Below are 6,405 nucleotides of genomic sequence, written 5' to 3' on the forward strand. Positions count from 1 at the left end.
GTAAAAAGAGGTAAGGTTGGAATTATTTTAAAATGTTGGGTGTAGAAGAAATTTGAATTGTGCAAAAAGAAAATCCCTTCTTTTCTTCATATACCCATGCAAAGAAACATGGGATGCCCATTTCCTTTCCTTGAGAGCATTAACATGGCTTATTGTCGCAACCTACCTTATGACAGGACGACGAAAGAAAATAAATGAAAGCATGCTCATCTCCTAAGAAGAAAACGAGTGGAGTCGCCACCAACGTTTATTCGAGGAAAACGTTAGAAAAACCAAAAAGAGGTATGCGAATTTTGAAAAGAAGGGTTCAGGAGTTGTTTACGCATAGGGAAGATATTAGCACCCCATGCACCCGTCACAAGGGACGACAACCTTTAATCGAGAGTACAAAACATGACTTCAAAATTATTTATTTTCCCAAGAGTGGTGAATTGCTTTTCTTTTATTACATTATTTTTATTTTGAGTCGACAAAGGTGTTGCCCTTGCTCTTACATATCCCCAGGTGCGATGAGAAAATTAGACCTACGTAGTTCTTTAAGTCTAAATGTTTGTGTGTTAAATTGATTTTATGTTTTTGAAAGATTTGTTTTAATTGCAAACAAAGAGTCATTTGCGTTGGACCTTGAAACGACGTTTTAAATTTTGAAAAGCGGGGAGAATCGTTAAGACGTTGGATCTTGAAACAATCTCAAGTGATATTTGATAAAAAGAAGTTTGGTTTGTAAATTGATTTCCTTTTCATTTATTTGTGTTCATTAATTTCTAGTCTCACAAAAGAAAAGAAAACGATTTCACGACACTGATGATCGGCTAAAATTAAGCCTTACAAATAAAACGGGATCTCCAATGATAAATGGAGAAGATGAATATGCACATAATACTAGAGGGGACCCCTAAGGGTACATATATTATATTCAACTCTTAAGAAAAACTAACCGACTATTGCACGGGGTACATAGCTAGCAAGAGGAACGATGTAGGGAATGATCCACGGTCGCGATTCAATAGAGCCTTGACTTCGCTTTTTCTTCCTTCTTCCTCTTCCTTCATTTTTCTCCTTTTTTCTCTGAGAATCTGAATCCCTAAACCCCTCCCATAGCATGGCTATTTATAGAAAAATGCGCGAGCTAGAGCTCGCCCAAGCGAGCCAGTTACTTATGGCTGAAGGAATTAGCTTGCCTAGGCGAGTTGGTTGCTTAGGCTTGAAGGCATTTCATGACTTAAGCGAGCTAGATGCTAGCCTGGGCAAGCTTGGGTCCAGAAAAGTCCACAAAATGACCCTTTTGCCCCTTTTCCCTTGTACCTTTTGTTTTCTTGATCAAAACCCAAAGTGATCCCTGGCTTCGCGCTGTAACCGGTACCAAACACCGTAATTCGACCGGCAATGATCAAAACATCACAGGTGAATGATAAAACATCATACTCGGATGAAATTAGGGTCGGACACTTATCTTGACTTTAAATTACATGAGTATTGAAGTAATAGTAAAATTTAAACATAAAAAAATGTTGAAATGCCTTTTTTTTTTTCTTTTCTTACTTTGTATATAAAAATATTTTAACTAGTATATAGTATAGATAGATATAGATATAGATAGCTCTAGAGATCGCCACTTGGAGTTTTCCTATTTTAAAACATTTTACTTTGGGAGTATATATATATATATATATATATATATATATATATATATATATATATATAGAGAGAGAGAGAGAGAGAGAGAGAGAGAGAGAGAGAGAGAGAGAGAGAGAGAGAGAGAGAGAGAGAGAGAGAGAGAGAGAGAGAGAGAGAGAGAGAGAGAGAGAGAGAAGAGATGACGTCTAGCATGGACCTAGTGTTTATGTGATTTGGAATCGATGAAGACCGACCAAGATCGGGAAAACCGGCAGGTAGAGTGGTTGAACAATTCTGTGAAAAGGTTGTTTTATTTTTTCAAAAAAAAAAAGCTCAAAACAGCGTAGTTTTGAGAACACATTCAAGAAACACTCTATCTCTCACAAAGGTAACCTAGTCTCTCACATTCGTTTCTCTTTCCTTCTCATGGAGTGACTGCCAACGTCGAGCATCGGACCTTCTCAATCTCTCACCTTCTTCAGCGACTTGTTTCGGTGAGTTTCGTTCCATCTCTGGAAAATTGGTCCTTCTTCGGCAGCGGACACAACTTCTGATTCTCACACCTTCTCCGGTATTTTTCCTTCCATCTCCGGTGAACTGTTCCTTCTACAACAGCATGTCTTAACCACAACAAGGACAAGTATGTTTACTGCATTCTCCTTCTCCAGCGATAGTTCAAATTTGATGGGTTTTGCAAAAGGGGTTTTGCTGCACTATACTATCGTTGAATTATAGGAATAGGCTGTATTTTGGTTAATGATTGCGGGAAGCTTCCTTTTAATCTGATTGTTGTAAACCATGTACAGGTACTAAGAGGATTGGTGGAGGCTGATATAAAAAAAGTGGATTGGTGGAGATTTTTAGTTTTGAGGTAGTCATGTGCTTATGTTGTTGCATTATTTTCTAGGAATATGATGGAAACGTGCATAGGGACTATGTGAATTCAGAATTGAGGCTTTTTTTGTAAACCTTTGGTTATCCTTCATTTATGGACATTAATGTGAATCAATGTTGTATAACCAGTTGGGGGGGGGGATATTTCCTTATTTTTCATAAAAATTGTATCGTTTAGGCATAATTGATTTTAGCTTTGTAATTTTTGTATTTCTTGAGCCAATCTAGTTATATGATTTTCCTAATAGCTACCTTTTTTACTTGATTAGTTAAATGATCTGATTGAAGTATTGAACAATCCTTTTCATTCCCTATTTTCCTTTCTTTTCTTTACTGCCTAGATAGAGATGCAAGTAAGTGTATTTTTTTAATGTATTGTTGGCAAATTATATATATATATATATATATATATATAATTAAGCATATCATGTTATTTTTGTTTACTATTACTTAGTGTAATATATTAATTTTTTTAAAAAAAATATTATTTTTTTCAAACCGATTCAACCACGATTTAGTTACAGTTCAACCATTGAATCTTGAACGAATGCCTTCACCAGTTAGTGGACCAGTATGATTTTAAAAACCTTGGTGTTATCATAGATCATCTCTCAGTAAAACATTTCCTTTGTTTCCTCCAACTTCCCCTCCTTTGTCACCGTGGTTGCAACCACACTTCTATTGTCGCCAAACCATACTCTGGTAGGCACCACAACCTTGGCTTCACATTTTGTTCACATGAAGACCATGACCTCTTTGAAGACCCGCATCACCCATTTGGATCTCTCGATTTGCTACGAATATGGTGTCGACCCACAACACTATTAGAACGACAAACCACTCTCCTTGGCAAACAACGTTGGTAGTCGGTCCAGATCCGCTCAAGGCCTCGTCAAATTGCAATGGTGGTCAGTCCAGATTTACTCAAGGCCCCAATGATGGGGGTCGATATGCATCACACAAGGCCATGGTGAGTGGCAGAGGTGCTCAATCCACATCCAAACAAGGCCACGACAAACGATGGTGGTATTCAGTCCAAATTCACTTAAGGCCACTATGAACAACACCACACACATGCACAAATTCAATTATTTTGATGTTCTCTCATGTTTCTGGATCTAATTATAGAGTTCATCCCACCTTTGCTGCTACAACTTTGATTTTTTGAAATAGGAATCTTTAATTTTCTTGATCTGCATATATGTATTTTGGGAATTTTTGATATGTCAAGTGGATTCATAGTTTACAAGGAACGATGTTTGCTTTTCCCCCCAACATAATACGATTCATAACTTTATTTTTGTGCTCTTTTTTTTCAAGATAATAATGTATTCTAATTCATAGCACCATGAAATATGAGAGCATCAGATGGATAATTTGTGTCACATTGATGCTCCTATGTGCAGTATATTACATAATGTGTTTTTTTTTTATTATTTCTGATATGAAAATTCTGTTTTTTTTTTAATTTTTAGGTTTTGAATTTGGGTTTTGTTTGATTTTGAGTCATAAACTTTGGTGAGGCAACAACCATTCTTAGCCAAAGGGCTTCATTGGGTGAGAGAAAGAAGAAGAAGAACATAAGGGATTCATAGGGTGAGAGAAAGAAGAAGAGGAACAGAGAAAGAATATTGTACAAAGGATACGTAATAAGAAGATGCTCCACAGACTAATCCTAAAGTCATTAATAGTTGTGCATGATGGACCACTTCAGTCCATTTGTGATAGTACTCCACCCTAGATGTCGTCATAGATAAATAAATACAAATATAAATAGATAGATAAAGGGATATGCTAACATACTCACCTAATTTTTAGTTGGAGTATGTTACCAACCTACACCAAAATATTTAGACTAAAAACCTAACCATTCCTTCTTTATAATTAATCATTGTAGGGATATTATAGTAATTTAGTGCTTAATGTTTTTTAAAATAATTTAAAAATCATAGTAGACTAAAGTAGCTCAAGGTCTTAGTGGTATTAGTTCTATCTCTGTAAGGGACCAAATAATGCTTTGGCATATAGACTAGGACATCCTAGTTTTCAATATCTTAGGTATTTGTTTTCAAATTTATTCAAAAATGTTGATTCTTCCTTTTATGAATGTGAAAGTTGTGTTCTTTCCAAAAGTCATAGAACTCCTTACTCCTATCAGCCTTATCATGCATCTAAACCTTTTCATTTAACCCATAGTGATGTACGGGGTCCATAAACCTTTTCATTTAACCCATTTTGTAACCTTTATCGATGATCACACCCAAATGTGTTGGATCTACCTTATGCATGAAAAATCTTATGTTTCTAATATATTTAAATACTTTGCACAAATGGTAGAAACACAATTTGACACAAAAGTCTCCATTTTGAGAAGTGACAACAACACTAAATATTTTAATAAGAGTCTCAACGAATTTCTTCAAAATAAAGGTATTCAACATCAATCGACATGCCCAAATATTCCTCAACAAAATGGCACTGTTGAAATAAAAAGTAAACATCTCCTTGAAGTAGCGTGTGCCATCATGTTTGAGAGTAATGTTCCAAAGTATTTTATGGGGGGACACTGTCCTAACAACAACCTATCTCATAAATAGAATATCTTCTTGTGTGTTAAATTATCGTACACCTTTGGATACTTTCAAAGACTTTTTCCAACATGTCAATTGCATGGTGATATGCCTTTAAAAGTGTTTGGTTGTATTGTTTTTATGCATACACCATCTACATTTTGATCTAAACTAGACTCAAGAGCAGAAAAATGCATTTTCATTGGTTAGTCTCCCACCCAAAAGGTTTATAGATGTTTCAATCTTATCACAAAAAAATCTTCATGTTAGCATGGATGTTACATTCTTGGAACATCAACGTTACTTTAAAAAAATTCACTTTAGGGGGAGGGGGAGAATATGAATGTAGTCAATTTCTTGCATGAACCCCTTTTGGAACCCTTCTCTCTAACACTTGGAAACCCTAACAGAGTAAACAAAGGAAAAGCTTGAGAAATCTTAGGGAATTGCTAGAGATGTCGCTATCACTGCCAAACTACACACGTGAGTCCACTTAGAGGTAAGAGATGAGTTTATCGCAATTGGGGTTAGAATGAACATGTGTAGGGATTCTTAGGGGATCAAATTGAGATTTATTTTGGGATATTTATTGAATTATAATTTTTCCTTTATGATTATAAATACGATATTGTTGTGTTTGACAGACCAATTGATGTCCTGATGCAAATTGGTTGATAAAATTGAGTGCTCTTAGTGTTTTCGGGTTTTTAACCTAGGATTTTGATTCATTGATTTTGATATGATTGTGTGAAATTGTTTGAGGGGTTTTACTCCCCATGTCGTGAGAAGTATTTTTGTATAAATTGTTTGTACTTTGGACAAGATTTGCTAGATTGGCATGATAAATTATTATATTGAGATTATGAAATTGTGAATAAAATTGTGCCTAAGTGATAAATTGAATATGCAATGAATTGTGAGATAACATGTTGCTTTGAGATCATAACATTGTTATTGGAATTGAGTGTAAGTGCAAAGTTGAACATGCATTGATTTGTGAGATACACATAAACATGTGATGGTGGATTGTGACGTTGTGATATGTTAAAATTGTTTATTATGAAATTTGGTTGTGAATAAGTGTGTGGTTAACACTTGATGTGACAATACTTGTTTTGTGAGCTGTGAATTATACAATAACTTGACTAATGTTTACCTTGAGAAAAATGTTGATACACAGTGTTAAAGAGAAAGTGTAGGATTCCTAGTTAGGAACCTAAAGTGTTAAGTTGTAGCGCAATCTGTTAAGCGTGTTTGAAACATGAGTGTGAGGTCATGGGTATTGTATAATTCATGAGTAGTGTCTGCGTGCAAAAATTATTTT

At 35.2% G+C, this 6,405-nt stretch overlaps 1 long non-coding RNA gene across 1 annotated transcript; it reads left to right on the forward strand.

The window, feature by feature from the left end:
• Window positions 1–1,760: 1,760 nt before the first annotated feature.
• Window positions 1,761–2,806, forward strand: LOC106794975 (uncharacterized). The gene is made up of 2 exons (XR_001383109.3): window positions 1,761–2,257; window positions 2,424–2,806. It is a non-coding gene; the product is annotated as an uncharacterized lncRNA (long non-coding RNA).
• Window positions 2,807–6,405: the final 3,599 nt, after the last annotated feature.

This window comes from Glycine max, chromosome 10, assembly GCF_000004515.6.
Source record: "Glycine max cultivar Williams 82 chromosome 10, Glycine_max_v4.0, whole genome shotgun sequence".
NCBI lineage: Eukaryota > Viridiplantae > Streptophyta > Magnoliopsida > Fabales > Fabaceae > Glycine > Glycine max.